This window comes from Emydura macquarii, unplaced genomic scaffold (assembly GCF_026122565.2).
Source record: "Emydura macquarii macquarii isolate MOO-44397 ecotype Brisbane River unplaced genomic scaffold, CSIRO-AGI_Emac_v2 contig_3287, whole genome shotgun sequence".
NCBI lineage: Eukaryota > Metazoa > Chordata > Testudines > Chelidae > Emydura > Emydura macquarii.
In genome coordinates this window covers 594503-612186 of record NW_027133424.1, presented here as the reverse complement: position 1 = coordinate 612186, position 17684 = coordinate 594503, and the positions used below count along the sequence as shown (strand labels likewise).

Sequence of the window (17684 nt, the reverse complement as noted above, 5' to 3'; positions counted from 1 at the left end):
TGATATAATCAATGTCTGATGACTCTCATTGTGCCCACTCAGCGCAAGCTGCTGTCAGGAAACTTTTTGGCAGGGACAGAGCATGCTTGCCTCATATGCAGAACACTCCCTCAGCTTATCACAGACACCGGCTGGAATGAGGCAGCGCCACAATACCAGTTCCAATGGGGCACGCAGGAGGAAAGTAAGGATGAGATGGCCCGGGTTGAGAATCCTGCAGGCCTGGACGTTCTCATCAGCCTTGCTATCCAAATCGATGACCAACTTCAAGAACAGAGAGAGGAAAAGAAGGTGTCTCTCCAGCCACCTGGTCCTCATCCAGGTCCAGCAGCACATGCCCTATCTACCAAACCAATACAGAGAGTGAAGAACAGTGTCTCAGTTTGACAATACTGAGTTGTTGCCTTCTGGCAAAGGGGAAGCCCAATTCAAAGCTGCCCCAGACAGTAGCAGACAAAGCTGCCCGGGCCTATTTTGGCCTGATCAGAAGCATTGGTCTGGGGACGGAGTAAGAACTGGAGGTGGCATTGGTTCATAAACCCCAGAACTGCTGATGATTATCATCACACTGTTCCGGCAGGGGTATTGAAGGACTCTGATCAGGAGTGGGCTGTGTCTGCAGCATTGTGTTCTCAGTGTGTAGTTGGCTCACCTACTCCCACAACAATTGGTTCTCTTGTGCAATTCAAGCATGCAGTGCTTGGTTATGAACCGGTGGCTCACTTGGGTAAGCCTGGATCTCCTCAGAGCCTCCGTCCTCTTTGCTTTCTTGGGCTCATCTCTTGTGGTAGTCATCTGCGCAAGTTGGGGCTGGGACGCAGGTAGCTGGGTCTAGTGGCTGGGGCAGGAGTTGGCAGGCAAGCCAAGGGTTGCAGCCGGAGTCAGAGAGCTGGGTCAAAGATTGGAGATGAAGCTGAACAGCAAAGCAAGGATCAGGATCAAGGCAGGGAAGCATGAACCTGGAGTGAGGCAAGAAGGCAGGGTCCTATGTAGCAGCCAAGTTGTGCAGACAATTTCCTGTGCCGCTCTCAGAATTTCAGTGGGAATCTTTGACCAATCAGAGGCCTTGGAGTTACTCCAAACAGGGACCAGGAGAGGCCTCTCCAATGTAGTTTCAGGTTTCGTGGTCTATTCACTCAGTCAGTTGGCAATCAGCTGCGGGGGGGAGCAGGGAGCTGACTGTTGATTGGGAACCCTGCAGACCAATGTTTGAGACCCAGGGAGTGGGAACCATCTGGGACATGGCTTTGAAGCACCTTGCTACCAGTTGCTTGTCATGTGAAGAAACCTGGTTTGTGCCTGCTGTGGTCTCCACCCCTGGCAACACGAGCACCCCCTCATCCTGTGCAGGCTCCATCATCCTGCTGAAAATTAGTGACAGGCATGCTCCAGCCTCTGAGCATTCCCTGGAGTACCCAGCCCCTGTGTCCCTGGATGATTGCAGGATCCACTGCTCCCAAAGGATCAGTACCCCCAGCTCGCAGCTCTGCTGAACACGCAGCACTTAGGTTGATAGTGAAAACAAGCTAAAGTGTATTCTACAAAGGGTAGAGTCTAGTGAAAGCAAGTGGAAGTGTTGGGACCGCTGTGTATAAATAAATATTCATTGGCACGGAGACCTGAATGTGTGTCCCCATCTCCACACGGAAGGCATTAGCTCCTTGGCTGTTGGGTATTCTGGGACTGGCAGACGCAATGCTGTCTTTTGCACGCAGCCCAATCCTGCAGGCCTGCTCTGAGAACGCCGATGGGACCCGGCCCCACAGCCAAGACAGGCGGGGAGCGCCCAGTCTGAGAATCCCGCTGGGGCTTCGGTTTTGCTCATGCCTGCTGGCAGAAACATAGGTGCCTAGGGGGCTGAGTGGCAGCTGAGTGGGGGGTTTTGAGACTAGGTGCCAGCAGTTAGGCACCACTCACAAAGAGATGGGTAGGTGCCAAACTCCCTTTGGGGCTCGAACCCTTACTCCCTTGACACTGGCAGCAGTTTGTTGCTGTATCTTCACTCTATTTTCTGTTGTACAGCAGGAGAGACAGGTGGAGAGAAGTCAGGAGGGGACTGATCAGGGATATTAAAGACTGGGGAGAGAGACGTGGGAGGGGAATGAAGGAAACAGAGCTGGGGAGCAGGATTCGGGTGACTGGCAGGAGCTGCGCTAAGGGGATCTACAAATGATTTCCATTTTGCGAACTGCGTGATGGAAACACCCAGGTTATTGTGACTCTGCCTCACTCCACCCCAGTTGCGGTTCTTTCTCCTAAGTGACATGGCACGTGGTCTTTGTTTTCCCAGAGCAAATTAAATGTCCTTTCCAGAAGCAAAAACAGGATTGGAGAGGTGCATTTATGAGGACTAAGAAACAGGTTTCAATTGCCTTTCGATGCAAGACAGGGCAACTGGATGGAAGTCCACGGGAACATTTCACTGAAAGTAAAGCCCAAACCCAGAATCTTTATTGTGGTTTGAAAAGTCTCACTCAAGCAGCTCAGAGAGGCAACATCTGAATTCCTGGCTGCTTATCCAATGTGACCTTCAAAACACCTGAGGATTGTTTCTCTGCCTCAGTCTTCATGCAGTGACACGAGCTGGAGAAGAACATGAGGAATGATTTATGTTTCACCAGAGAAGGGAGATTTTCTTTTCATGTGCCTCTTTAACACAGAGCAAAAGCAGAAGGGTGAATCCCACTGGGAGAATGGAGAAGTGGAGATCAAAGAAGACATAGTGGGATGGTCCTCACTGCAGATGCCCCTGGTTCAGAGACAAGTTTGCTACAAGCATAAATGAAAGATAAAAACCCTATCAGCTCAGCTTTTCTGCAGTGGTCTCTCTGAAATGCTTGAAGGGAGCCTTTCTTCAGCACACACAATCTTCTTGCCTTCTTGGATTTTTACCTTTGCAAATACCACCCAAGTTTTGTTGCTGATCACTTTTGATTTAGTGACATCTGTCAGGCGCTTGACTTGAAAGTCAGGCAGCCTAGCTCTCCTCTTGCATGGTCACAAGGAAACTGTTCCTGGAGAGGTCAGCATCCTTTACACCCTGCAGGTTATCTTCATCCTCTATCATTAGAGTCTTCACAGCCCATTATTGAGAACTTTAACCTGGTTTTCCTGGAAAGACTCCAAGCTCCAGTGTCATTTCAGAAAGGCAGGAGGCTGTGCCTCTTCTTTGGCCAATTCCTACACCTCCCTGCTCTCCATCCTCTTGTTAGCTCTCTGCTTAGATTCTGTTTCTGGCTGCAGCCTCCCGGGCTGCCTTGGAATCTCTCCCAAATAACCAGCTTTAAAGATGTTTCCCCTTAATTCCCCTGGAGTTTGTTCCATGCTGGGTTTGAGCCGGTTACCCTCTGTCAGAATCGTGTGGCATCTGCCTTCTCTAGCGCCCCTCCTGGCTGGTGAGAGAGGGGAGAGGAGTTGGGGTCTTGGGTGGAAGGGGAGGACTAGCCTCCCCAAAGGGGAGGGGAGTTGCACACGCTGCACAGAGCAGCCTGCAGCAGCATCCCCTCCCAGCTGGAAGTGGCCAGTCCCAAGCCCACCTCTGCTACTGGCATAGCCCAGTGGGTGCTGAGCACCTACTAATTTTTTCTGATGGGTGGGGAGAGGGCTGTGAAGCACCGTCCTTGAAGGGCACTTGATCGCTGGCCTAGCCAGCCCCGGTGGGTGCTGAGCACCCTCTATTTTTTTCTGGTGGGTGCTTGGCGTCCTGGTACCCACAGAAGTTGGCACCGCCTCAAAGGGCACACTTTGGGCTCGGTGCTGCAAGATGTAGAGCACCCTGGCCCTGATCCAACAAAGCATCTAAGCACATGCTTAGCTTTAAGCATTAAGGGGTCCCAGTGAAGTCACAGGAGCCAGAATGCTCAGCATTTGGCAGGATCAATCCCTTCATTTGCACAAGATGGTGCTGTTTTCACCCCCTCCCCCCACCCCATCTACACCAGCTGGCCTAAATATTATCAGTGGGATTGCTGGAGGTGCGTATCCTACAGATGGAAGCCCACAGCTTCCATCATGCAACATGGCTTAGCCACTTGTGAAAAAAATGGAGCTGTGCCCGCTGCAGCCTGTGCTCTTCCTTGGTGCAGAGATTTAAGGGCAGAAGGTTTGGGATCCTTTAAGCTGACCTCCTGCATAGCACAGTCCAGAGAATCCCAGCTGGTGAGTCCTGCATCATGCCATGCAGATCATTTAGGAAAATAAAGGGTCATCTTTTTAGGTTAGAGATGTGTGTGTCTGCAGGCTGTGTTATCAAGCAACCTCAGCTGCTTTTGGAATTATCTATAGCTCCTCCAGTTCTGCAAACTCTGCAGCATTTGCAATATTCAGCACCACGTGCTGGAAGGAGAAGCAGCCAGCTGTGTCTTAAAGAGAAGTGACTTCATTCTATTCCCGATAATACCTTGCTCTTCTGTAGCACCTTCCAGCTACCAGGCTCACAGCTCTGTCCAAATTAAGTCACCTGGGAGGTAGCAGGGCTTTGTAAGCTCTGTGTAGTGAGGGTGGGAGGGAGGCACCCAGAGAACGCTACGCTTGCCCAAAGCCTCTGAGCAGGAAGAGAATTCAGTAGCTCCAGGTCCCTATCCCCCACTGAACTGGGACACATGGAATCAGCTTTTGGCCACTGCCAGGTAAAGGCTGGCCTCCTGAACCCTCCAGGAGCACGGGGAGCTGGTCACAGCCTTGTTGCTAGACCAGGGGCCCGAGACACACAGAAGGGGGGGCAATGGCAGTGCTGTCAGAGGAGGGAGCTAGTGCTGGCAATGAAGGTGAGAGACCGGGGGAGTGCTCTCAGCAGCTGCACAGAAGCGCTGGGCATGGTCTTTGAGAAAGCACCTCCTGACCGTGCTCAGGGGCCACTGTGAGGACAGACAGGTCTGATAGGGAGGGCAGAGCAGAGCCTGACCCTGAGCTAGGTAGAAGCAGCTCAGGCCATGGTGGAGGGATCGAAGAACCAGTCTGTATCTGCCTCAGTTAGGGTCCCTGCTGTGGAGCCCAGAGAAGGCAGTGGTGGGTCCCTGCCCTCTGCCCCAGGCCAAGAGGGAGTGCCTGGGTGTTAAGAAAATGACAGGTTCCAGAGGGATGGGCGTAAGGGCCTTGAGATGGACTCTGCCATCTGCCCTGGAAGGGAAATGGACTGTGTAATGACCTGGCCAGAGGGCAAGGCCACAGGAAATGTGACAGAACCAAAGGGGGTGCCAAGCTGAGAGACGCCCCTGCAACACCGACCTGTTCACGCAGAGGTGCGAGGCGAGGCTAGAGGGGGCCCTGCTGGGTGATCACTGTGGAAAGCACGATGTAGGATTGGATGGGAAATAGAGGCCCCCAAAGGCGAACAGGCGGCCAAGAAGCAGGGCTGTGGTGGTACAGAGCCTGCAGCGCTAGCTTCTGCAGGTAGATAGGTCCAGTTCTGGCTGCATGGTCTCCGGCTGGCATCCTCCCAGCTTCTCTCCCCTTACTGCTGCTCCAACACAGGGGCCAGGCAGCGAGCCCCGTGCAGCCAGCACAGAGCGGGTAATCCCCTGCAGCCCCTTCCAGGAAAGATGATCTGATGCCCCTTTGCCTGCTCCTGCTCCTTCTTGCCCCTGCTGATCACAAGACTCCCAGCCCAGCTCAGCTATGGACTTAATGCCGCTGGCTCATTTAGTCATCTCCCAGCTGCTTAATTGATACATTTCAGCTGATCGCCTGACTATCAATTTAACTGCTCAGCTGCTTTCGCATCAGATCCCCCTCAGCTGCACTCCACTGCCCTTGGACTCCATCCCAATGAATGTCGCTGCCACACTGACACGCCACCCAGCTGATTACACCCAGATCCCCCACCCTTTCATCTCTCCATCATTGTCCCCTCTCCCCTCCATCTCACCCTCCCTTTTTCCCTGCCCCTCTGCTGTTCCCACCAGTGCTGTCTGCCCTCTGGGAGCCCCTTGCTTTCCCACACCCCCACAAATCTGCCTCCTTCTTGTCTGATCTGACCCCGGCCATCCTTCCATTCCCACCTTCCCAAACTTCTGCTCTCAGCAATATAGTTAGTCCTTCCCCTTTGGTCGAAGGGCAAGTCCCTTCCTTCCACGACAGCGCTTCCACTGCCTCTGCAACGCTCGCCCTGTCTGCAGCCACTTCAGCTCCCACTCTGTTTGCATCTGACACCTAATCCTGTAGGGGCCTAAACTCCCTGAGCACCCAAGTTTCTGTTTTGGGGCATGTGCCCTGCTGCCTTCCTCCAGGTGCCTGCACGACTCTCTCCCACCTAAGCCCCAGTGCGCTGCACAAAGCAGGGGAAGACAGGTTCCTGCTTAGCTCGCGTGCAGGGCCCCGCTCCGGTAAGCAGGCTCAGACCTCACCTGCTGGGTCAGACCCTATTCAGAACCGAGGGGGAGGAGCTGCCCCTTTTCCCACTCTTCGTGCAGTGGTTAGAGCACTCACTCAGGCTGCAGGAGAGCCAGGTTTAGTTCCCCTCTCTGAGGGGGAGAAAGGGTTTGATATTTATCCACAGTAGAACAGCTTCAACAGGAGAGGTCAAAATGTCCTGTAGCCCGGTGGTAGGGGCACGCCCGGGGAAGTGTGGGTGACTGTTATAAGAGGGCAACCCTGTCTGAAGCAACCTCTTGCAGCAAGCCGTGACATGACAGAATCCCCCAAACAGTCCCTTAGTGTAAATGGCCCTTGTGAGGATAACTGATCACAGAAGAAAACCCCATACACGTAACAAATCCCAACACCGTAATCCAGGCAATGCATCAAAGCCAGCCCTGGTGTTCCTCGCCGCGCCTCAGCTATCAGAGCCAGAAGGCGTCTCCCTCTATTGCCCCCATGCTGGGGAGCACTCTAACCCCGGGGCTAACAATCTGTGGGAGATGGCACCACCCCCACCTCCAGTCCTGGCTTGTGGTAAGGGAGGCAGGCTCCTAACTCTATGTCACAGGAGACAGCTCAGGTGCGTAAGCCGCAGGACTCACAAGCAGGGATACACCTAGCTCTGCGAGCGGGGCAGGGCTTAGCATATCTCCGTCAGCACCGTCTCCCATTGGCTGGCTTATGTGGTTGCAGGATTTCCCTAGACCCCCCGAATTCTCCTACATGCCCCCCCCCAGTGGTCAACTAGTTTAATCTGTTGCCAGCTTAGTCGTTTTCCACCCCCCTGTAAATTTGAACACCCCTCTAATTTCAGGTCCTGTGGAGCCTCTCCACCTGATATGACAGCTTTTGTGGATCCCATTCCTAGGCAGCTGTCTCACCTCATTCATTGCCTATGGCCTAACACATGCTTTGTGTAGTCCTGTGTGTTCCAGTGATTTATTTTTCTAGGCAACTAAAAATGAGGCATTGTAACGCTCACTGTAGCAGCACCTACATCTCTTTGTGGATCCCCCACTCTCACCCTGCCTCTGCAGCTGCCCTGTCTTAAAACAGCTTCCCTTTTTACACATCCACCACCATGCTCCTTTGTAGAGAACTCAGCGGACTTCTGCCCTCCTGCTCCATTTAACTCGGCCTTCTCCCTTCCCACTCGTCTCTGTCCTCTGAGTAACTTGCAATCCAGTACCCCTCTATGTAACTGACATGTCCCATGCCGCTGACTCCTCATCCACCTTTCTCTTTGATGCCTAGCTCTCACTGCACTGATGAGACCATCACTGGACACCGTGTCCAGTTCTGATGTCCCCACACTGAAAAGGAGGCTGACAAATTGGAAAAGGTTCAGAAGAGAACTCCAGGAATGATGCAGGGTCTGGAAAACCAGCACCACAGTGAGAGACTTGAGATCAATCAGTCGTTTATCCAAGAAAAAGTTAAAAGGTGACTTGATTACAGTCTTTAAGTACCTACATGGGGCGAAGATTTCTGATAGAAAAGGGCTCTTCAGATAAGGAAAGAATGAGAATCGATGGCTGGAAGCTGGTGTTACACCAATTCAAAACAGAAATAAAGTGCAAATCTTTGAAAAATGAGGGCAATTAACAGTTGGAGTAGCTTACTGAAGGGTGTGGCTGATTTGCCCTCATATGGAGCCTTTAATTACCGTTGGCTGTCTCTTTCTAAAAAGAATTGGTCTAGCTGAAAAGTTATGGGTTGGAGGCAGGGATCATGGGTGGGGGTTTCTGACCTAGGCTATGTGGGAGGTCAGATCGTAAGTCCTTTCTAGCCTTAAACTTATGAATAACTAAAATAGATCATTACTGAAATAATTCTGCCGTTTCCCAGTGACTAATTTTCATTTTAAAAGTGTCTTTAGATTTCAACACCAAAAACACGAAAGAAACCCTAGAGAAATAGAAATGCCAGACATCCAAAGACAAATCAGATGACTTTCTTCGCTCACAAATGCTACTTCATGCAACTGAAATTCCCCATTTTGGTTGCAACAAGCCTGGATCCCAACCAAATAAAAATCCTCCCCTCACCCCAAACCCCGCACAATCTTAATGCTTGATCAAACAGATATGTTTTGCAGAATGACTCAACAATCCAAATAAGTGGGGCCGGGTTCATGGAAACTTAAAGGTCAAGGTCGTGTTTTCCTTGTTGAGGTCAGAGAGATCCCCTTTTTTTTTTTTTTCCCTCTCTTGATTATTAGTCACTTTGGGCTCAGAGCCCTGTAAAAGTTTAAAATCAATTGTGGTTTAAAGGCCTTCCTGCTACCCATGTATATTTTATCTCAATCAGCCAGGACAGTTATTTCATGTTCTTGCTATTCATTAATCCCCTGATTCTGGGCTCACTCACTTGTAGCGCCTTGGAAATTGTGCATTTAGAAATGTCATGACCTGACAACTTGCCTTGAGATATTGAAGAGTTAAAAAAGACTGGTAAAATCAAGTAAGTTTAGTCTTGGTGTTTGGGTACACAGTACCGGCCTTAGAGCTGAGTGGAATTTGGTCTGCGTTTCCCTTGTATGTAAGATTCTGCTGAAGGATCAGAGCCACACTTTCCAAAGCATGTAAATTTAGGCACCTAAGTCCCATTAACTGTCACAGTGATTCAGGTTCAACATCTTCGTTAATGATCTGGAACATGGGGTAGATTGCACCCTCAGCAAGTTTGCAGATGATACTCAGCTGAGGGGAGTGGTAGATACCCAGGAAGGTAGGGATGGGATACAGAAGGACCTAAACAAACTGGAGGATTGGGCCAAAAGAAATCTGATGCGGTTCAACAAGGACAAGTGCAGAGTCCTCCACTTAGGAAGGAAGAATCCCATGCACAGCTATAGACTGGGGACTGATGAGCTAGGTAGCAGTTCTGCAGAAAAGGATCTGGGGGTAACAGTGGATAAAAAGCTGGATATGAGTCAGCAGTGTGCCCTGGTTGTCAAGAAGGCTAATAGCATATTGGGCTGCATTAGGAGGAGCATTGCCAGCAGGTCGCGGGAAGTGATTATTCCCCTCCATTCAGCATTGGTAAGGCTGCATGTAGAGTATTGTGTCCAGTTTTGGGCCCCCCACTACAAAAAGGATGTGGATAAGTTGGAGACAGTCCAGCGGAGGGCAACAAAAATGATTAGGGGGCTGGAGCACAAGACTTATGAGGAGAGGCTAAGGAAACTGGGCTTGTTTAGTCTGCAAAAGAGAGGAATGAGGGGGGATTTGATAGCAGCCTTTAACTACCTGAAAGGGGGTTCCAGGGAGGATGGGGCTAGGCTGTTCTCGGTGGTGGCAGATGACAGAACAAGGAGCAACGGTCTCAAGTTGCAGGGCGGGAGGTCTAGGTTGGACATTAGGAAAAAGTTTTTCACTAGGAGGGTGGTGAAGCACTGTAATGGGTTACCTAGGGAGGTGGTGGAATCTCCATCTTTAGAGGTTTTTAAGCTGAGGCTTGACAAAGCCCTGGCTGGGATGATGTAGCTGAGGTTAGTCCTGCTTTGAGCAGGTGGTTGGACTAGATGACCTCCTGAGGTCCCTTTCAACCCTAATATTCTATGATTCTAAGTCACTTAGGCACTTTCACCCAAATTGCTTGGTAAGGCATGGTGCATTAATAGTCATTAGAATGACTACACTCTGTCCTGCCGTAGCTCCTTTCATGAGAGGATTGCAATAGGCTGTACTCTCACAATGCCTCTGGCCTTATAAGGATTGTAACCTTTGTACGGATGGAGAAACTGAGGCACACAGTCAAAGTTTCCAGCGAGTTTCAGGAGGGGAGCTGGGAAGAGGACACAAGAGTCCTGGCTCCCCCGTTCTGTACTCTTCGACTCAGTGTGAACCTTGACCGAGGGCCTAACACAATGGAGTGGGGGTCCTGGGTGCTATGGTAATAATAATTAATAATATACTACTAATGGCAATACCTTGTGGGGCTTAGTATGGGGGTGAGCACCTACATATGGCAGGCGTGTGTCTGTTGGCTAGCAAAGTGTCGATTGCTCTAGCCATAGAGCTGCTCTGATGACTTCAATCTAATCAGCCACTGGATTTGTCATGTGCGACTGATTCCGCCTTTGCTCTCCAGCTGGAATGAAATGGTGGCTGTGGAATGAAGGGATTGCTGTCATTTACTCACCAGCATGGTGCAAACACGCCAAGTCAAGTGATGTGAGCAGAGAAACTGTCACATGTCTGACGTTCCCCAGGAAAGAAAGGAGCGGGAGAGAGGGAGCTGCTGGCTGTGGGGATGGGTCAGAGGAGCCTAGTCAACCCTTGGCTTCCAGCTGTGTTCATGGGAACTGATTCTTTCTCTTCCTTTGAAAACAGCAGGAAGCGTTTTGAGATTTGTCTTGTGGCTCCTTTGATTCAAGGTTGCACAACTTCAAAAGCCACACAGAGGGGGAGTGAGATCCTGGATGCGATCTTTATAACTCATGAAACATGCAAGGCTCGAGAGACTCAGGCAGCCGGTCACTCAGAAGGCTGTCGCTCCCTGACTCAGGCAGACCTGTCCCTGACAGCACCACCCCAATAACTCTCCCTCGAAATAGCAGGTTGCTTCCCTGACCAGCCTCCCTTCTGACTCCTAACTTTTACATGTCCCCATACAACCCTTCTCTGAACCCAGCCCCTCTCCATCTCCCAGCAGGCATTGCAGGGACAACATTCGCACCAGTCAGGGGCAAAACAACACAAAGCCGCTGCACAGAATTTGGCTTGTATGTAAATGACCCTCCCCGCCTTCAGTCAAAGATAGCAATGGTGACCCTGGTGCATTTGCCACCCCCCAGAACACCTACCGCATGCCAAGCAGTTCCTTACAGTGGGGGAGCTGGCATCTGGCAGGTGGCCTTGTAGCTGGCTGGACAAGCTGGTGAAATTTGGCTTCACATCATTATTAACCCCTTTTCCAGACCTGGCCAATAAACCTGGACTGCAGCCTCTCGAGCCCCAGCGAGCTAGCTATTTCCCTGGAGGGACCCAGGAGTCTGTCAGAGTGTTATCTTCATTGGTCTGTTCAAATCCCAGCTGGGGTAATTCCATTTTCCCTCCCGACCCCACCCTTGCAGTGCCAGCTGGACATGATATTCTTCCTCTTCACTTCCTGAGCCAGGCAATTGCCACTGTGCCTGCATCCTCTTCCACAACTTCTGCACTGCATCTGTGGTTGGTCGTGATACTTATATGCACATAGATTGTAAAGTGCTTTGAGATGAAAGGGGCTAGACAGTGAAGTAAACTGTTGAGAAATATCATTACTGTGAGATTAGGGAGGAGTTTCTTTCTGGCCCTTTCCCAGAAATCCTGGGGATTATAGGGTTATATGGAGTTATAGACCATCCTTCTGCTCCATGAAGGCACCTGCTATCATCTAGGAAAAGATGACTTGCTAACATAGAGTCACTGTACCACACTTGTGCCAACCACCAAATGTGGCACAGACAAAAGGAATAAGACAAAATGTTTCCCGACCAAAGCAAGCATCTAATGTACCAGTTCAGACTCTGCTGAAATTCTCAGCACATGTAGGACTTCTGCTTCATTCTACTTTCTGAAGGCATTTTCCAGTTGAATTTGCAGGCCACTGTCCTTGGAGAGGGAGGTTTTATTTATGCTTCATGAACTTCCAGATAAAAATATTGATCAGTGTTGACCTTTTTCTCCTCATTCTGGGCGCCTGGTGGTTTACTATTTGATTGCGGAATATTGAAGCCAGGAACATTTACTTCCATGAGTCTTCACTTTAGATTTTATCAAAGAATCATAAAGAGTAGGGCCACAAAGGTCCTTGTGTGGCACCCAGGCCAACCCCCTGCATTGTATGGGAGCTGCAGCAGTGGAGTCTTGACTGATTCCTGTAGTTCATAGCTGCCCTAATTGTTCTTATGATTAAGATCAGAAAGAAAAGCCAGCTTTTCCCCTTCAATCTATTTTATTCTGTTATTCAATTTATTATTCTGTTGTCCAGCATCTAGAAGGCATAAAAGGAGTGGACTTATCTCTGAAAAAAGTATTCTGTTTCACAGCATAAAAACAGCAACATTAGATAAAAAACATATATAGTCTTGCTGGAAGGATGCAACATAACATGACTTTATGTCTTAGAATTCAAATTAACATACAAGAATCCAAAACCAAAGAGAGATAAAACAGGCTGCTCCCTGAAACAGAGCAGTACAATTAAGGTTTGGCTATCTGCAAACTGACTGCTGCTGCTGCTAGTCCCAGATCACATGCTTCCACACAGAATCCCCTCACTTGCAAGCAGGACCAGGAAAAATCCCTGGGAATTTAAAGTGATAGAACACAGTTTTAACACAGTTTTGAATACACCACAAAAAGTAGGAAGAAGCTAAAGATTATGCCCTTGTTTCTAGCTGTTTAAAGCTTGAGATGACAGCAAGCTCTAACAGTGTGCTAATGGAAATATGTCCCTGAAATAAAAATCCATGGAAATAGTTTCTTGTGTGGGTTTCAATGTTCCCCTGAAATGTTAGTGTCTGAAGACCAGGAAGTGAAAATGACAAGAATGTTGAGTTCAATCAGTTAGTCTGTTTTCAATTCCACGCTAATAGAAATGCAAAATGTGAAAAAAATAGTGTAAAATGATGGAAAGCAGACAAGACTTCTACAATTTTGCACTTGCAATAACCTGAAATGTTGCTTGTTACATAGATAAGGTGAAGACAGATACTTGAACTCCTCCAAGATGGAATTATTTAGTATGCTTTAAAAATGCAAATGACATTTAATAGGTCTCCAGCACTGTTCACGTACTACTGGAAGAGATAACCACATGGCATCTCATTGCCTGTAACCCTCTCTCTCTCTCTCACATATGTCATACATCTTTCTGAAATATTAACTAGGGCTATATTTTCATGAAGATGTACTAGAGCTGCATGAGCAAACTGAGTAGAGACATCTCCGTGGAAATTGCTTTCCCATCTTAGGGTTACCATAGTTCAAATTCCCAAAGGGAGGACACTGCTGGAGGGAGGAGGGTGGATACAGCAGCTGACATTCTCCAGCCGCCCAGCTCTGAAAGCAAGAAGTGAGGGTAGCAATACCAAATCACGCACATTAGTTCATGTTTAAAAATTTGCCCAGACGGAGATCTGAGGACCAAAAGAGAGGTCACGTCCGGGAAAACCTGGACGTACTATAACCCTGCCCACTCCCATCCTGCGTGGTTTGCTTCCACCGCTCTGTTTCATGTGCCCATGCTGGATGGTAACATGAGAGGACACCATGCTTGTGTAGACACCCTGTATATCAGGGGCCTTGGAACTTAATTGGGAGTTTTACAGTTGGGAAGATCCTGGGAGACTACAACTCCTATGATGCCTTGGGGAAAAAGGAGAGAGACTGTTCCCCTTCCAGGGAGTCAGAGAAAAGCATGTGTGGGACTCCATTTTGGTTTCGGGGTGGAGCACAGCCTAGGCTGGAAGCTGCTGCTGCTGCTGACTGCTGCTGGAGTTTTTGATGGAGCAGGGAGCTTTGGAGGGTGGTGGCATTGCCCAAGCCAGGGCAGGGACTGAGCCTGGAGCTGGCTGAGGTGGGGCTGCAGTGAAGGTGGTGTGAGCCCCCCCTTTTAGCTTGGGGCAGCGCTTGTAAAGGAAGGGGCACTGTGGAGAGACGTTGACTGGGCCTGGGAAGAGGCAGAGACAGAGACAGAGAGTCCCTTCAAGCAGGGCCAGGACTGCAGACATTTGGTTGGGCCACCTCCAAATCTCCATCTTGATACCTGGGCTGGACTGGTACACTGAACCAACGCACCCACGACAGCAAAGGGTCGGGGCTCTGACCTCTAGGGGAGTGTACACTCCGGAGGTGGGTAAATAGCGGCCGTGTAAATGCCAGTTAGACAAGTTTAATTTATTACTGTATACTATTTTTATTAATCGATTTATTCAACTGCCCCTGTGGATTTAAAATAATAGTGATGTTTAATTTCAGTCTGTTATGCCATTTTTCTTTAATTTGCTAAGTAAAGGTGTGTTAACTCTAATTTAAGTATATTGGATGTTTAGTTTGCATAATTGCAATTGTTGAGTTAGACCTATGTCTCAGATAATTATAATTATTAAACTAGGTTTAGTCCTGGAAGCTCCCGAGGCCCTCTATTGAGCGTGTGCAGGGGCCAGCAAGGTGGAGGCACCGCCAATTTTAAATCCCTTTAGGAGTAAAGGAACTGCAGCAGAGGGGTGGATACATCCTACATCATCACAGGGATACTCAGGATCTCCTTTGTTGTCAGCAACCATAGGCGCCCTTGTACACCGGTGAGTGTTGCCCGCTCCCAAGTAACCCAGAAAAAGAAGGGGGTTAAACTTGTAAACTTAAACTGGCTGTTTATTAAGAGAGCTATTTACCTGCAGCTGGAGCAGCTGTGTAGCTTTCTACCCATGTGCACACAGACCAGCTTCTTGGTCCCTCCTGCAATCTGTTCTCTCTTCAAGTTCCATGCAGGTTGCTACAACTCAAGCTCAGCTTCTTGAAAACGTAGCCCTTAAAGTACCAAGAGGTGGTTTTTTTCCCCCAAGCTCAGGGGGTTACAAATCTTTTTGTGGCCATTTTGTCATGTGTAATGGTTTGGTTTCCAGTTTTTAGGATGATCTGATTTCCTGTGGTGCACCAGTTTATCCTGTCTCTGTGCACAGCGGGGCTATGTTACCTTCTGCATGTCCCTATGGCGGGCGTTACTGGTAAGGGAATTTTTGTATGTTCTGCAGAGAATGTCCCCTTTATGCTGTAAAATCAGCCCAGAAAGGAACCACATGAAGTTACTGCTCAAGTGGGAGGGCATGAATGAAGTCCCAATTGTGGGAGAGCAGTGTGAAGGGGCTGCCAGGCTAAGTGAGGGAAAGGAGGCTTTGAAGATTTCACAGATTATTTCAGAGGTTTCAGTGGAGGCCTAAAGAAATTATGTTAATGTCCATGAGTGTACAGGAAAAAGACAATGCATGGCAGTGGAAGCAAACTGTTGGAGAATAGAGAATATAGACTGAGAAACAGCAATGCTTATTATAGACTATCACCCGAATTGCTTATAAGAATGTATTTGTTTTTCCCTTTTACTGGATTCCTCTTAAACCAGAGTGAACTCTTTCCCCATTAAATTCCCCTCCTCCTGGAAAAAGCTACCAGGTGTCCAATTCTCCCCTCACCCACCCAGTTAGGAATTCCTGGTAAATCAGGAATCACTCCACTGAAATCAAGTCTTCATTCTCCAGCTGGTTGTCAGCATTTCTTACACAGAATGAGAAGCAAATGGCACCACGGGGGCCTCGTCTTGACTTAGAGAATTAAGCTGTGTTAGAACACATCTTTGAAGATGGTTTTAATTGACATGACTTTGCAATCAGCAGAGGCAGGGCATCAGGTTTAACTCTGCATCTACTGGTGGGGGGGCAAATACTGTGTGTTAGTAGGATTGGCCCAGGACTTGTGGACATGACGTTAAACCCCTGTATGTACTATTCGGTTTTTTTCCCCAAAGGGTTTGTGTTGGATTTATATTTGTGATTACTGGTGGGAATGTTCTTAATGTGTTCTCCAAATACTCTGTATGTGCCTCAGTTTTCCCTGTGTATTACTTAAAGATGCTGATGGAGGGTTAAGGGTGTGAGATCATTGCAGAGACCCCTAGAGGGTAGTGTGGATGACTCTAGCTGCCTGTGCACAAACAGTGGCCGATGCTCTGTATCCTAAGGGCCAGAGAGCCAGCCTGGAGATTTGGAGAACAAATGAGAGGTGGAGATCAGGTGACCTCCTTGTCCTGGAAAAAGGACAAAGGCAAGGGGAGGGGCAGAGGCGTGCCTGGTGCTGGCTAGCTGGAAGCAGGTCAGTCCCCATTTGGGGTATCCAGTGCAGGCCCACAGCTGGGCTGTGGTCCCCCTTAGGATGGACTTTGCTGTAACTTCCTGATTTCTGTGCTAACAAGGTCTGTTCTATAGAATCATAGAATCATAGAATATTAGAGTTGGAAGGGACCTCAGGAGGTCATCTAGTCCAATCCCCTGCTCAAAGCAGGACTAACCTCAGCTATATCATCCCAACCAGGGCTTTGTCAAGCCTCAGCTTAAAAACCTCTAAGGATGGAGATTCCACCACTTCCCTAGGTAACCCATTCCAGTGCTTCACCACCCTCCTAGTAAAAAACTTTTTCCTAATGTCCAACCTAGACCTCCCGCCCTGCAACTTGAGACCGTTGCTCCTTGTTCTGTCATCTGCCACCACCGAGAACAGCCTAGCCCCATCCTCCCTGGAACCCCCTTTCAGGTAGTTAAAGGCTGCTATCAAATCCCCCCTCATTCTTCTCTTTTGCAGACTAAACAAGCCCAGTTCCCTCAGCCTCTCCTCATAAGTCCTGTGCTCCAGTCCCCTAATCATTTTTGTTGCCCTCCGCTGGACTCTCTCCAACTTGTCCACATCCTTTTTGTAGTGGGGGGCCCAAAACTGGACACAATATTCTAAATGCGGCCTCACCAATGCCGAATAGAGGGGAATAATCACTTCCCGTGACCTGCTGGCAATGCCCCTCCTAATGCAGCCCAATATGCCATTAGCCTTCTTGACTACCAGGGCACACTGCTGACTCGTATCCAGCTTTTTATCCACCATTACCCCCAGGTCCTTTTCTGCAGAGCTGCTGCCCAGCTCGTCGGTCCCCAGTCTATAGCTGTGCATGGGATTCTTCCTTCCTAAGTGGAGGACTCTGCACTTGTCCTTGTTGAACCTCATTAGGTTTCTTTTGGCCCAATCTTCCAGTTTGTTTAGGTCACTCTGTATCCTATCCCTACCCTCCAGGGTATCTACCACTCCCCCCAGCTTAGTGTCGTCCGCAAACTTGCTGAGGGTACAATCTACCCCATCCTCCAGATCATTAATAAAGATGTTGAACAAAACTGGCCCCAGGACCGACCCCTGGGGAACTCCGCTTGTGACCAGTTGCCAGCTAGACATGGAGCCATTGATCACTACTCGTTGAGCCCTATGCTCTAGCCAGTTCTCTATCCATTTTATAGTCCATTCATCCAACCCATACTTCTTTAACTTGCTGATAAGAATACTGTGTGAGACAGTATCAAAAGCTTTGCTAAAGTCAAGGTATATCACATCCACCGCCTTCCCTACATCCACAGAGCCAGTCACCTCATCATAGAAAGCAATCAGGTTGGTCAGGTATGACTTTCCCTTAGTGAATCCGTGTTGACTGTTCCTGATCACCTTCCTCTCCTCCAAGTGCCTTAAAATGGATTCCTTAAGGACCTGCTCCATGATTTTTCCAGGGATTGAGGTGAGGCTGACCGG

The 17684-nt window shown here is 49.1% G+C and overlaps 1 long non-coding RNA gene across 1 annotated transcript in view; it reads left to right on the top strand.

Moving 5' to 3' along the window:
- LOC137142990 (uncharacterized) overlaps positions 1 to 8419 on the top strand; it is a 39451-nt gene extending 31032 nt beyond the window's left edge. Inside the window, exons 3-4 of the long non-coding RNA XR_010917071.1 lie at positions 7612 to 7800; positions 8228 to 8419. This is a non-coding gene — a long non-coding RNA (uncharacterized lncRNA). The remainder of the gene's footprint in view (positions 1 to 7611; positions 7801 to 8227) is intronic.
- The last annotated feature ends 9265 nt before the right edge of the window (positions 8420 to 17684 follow it).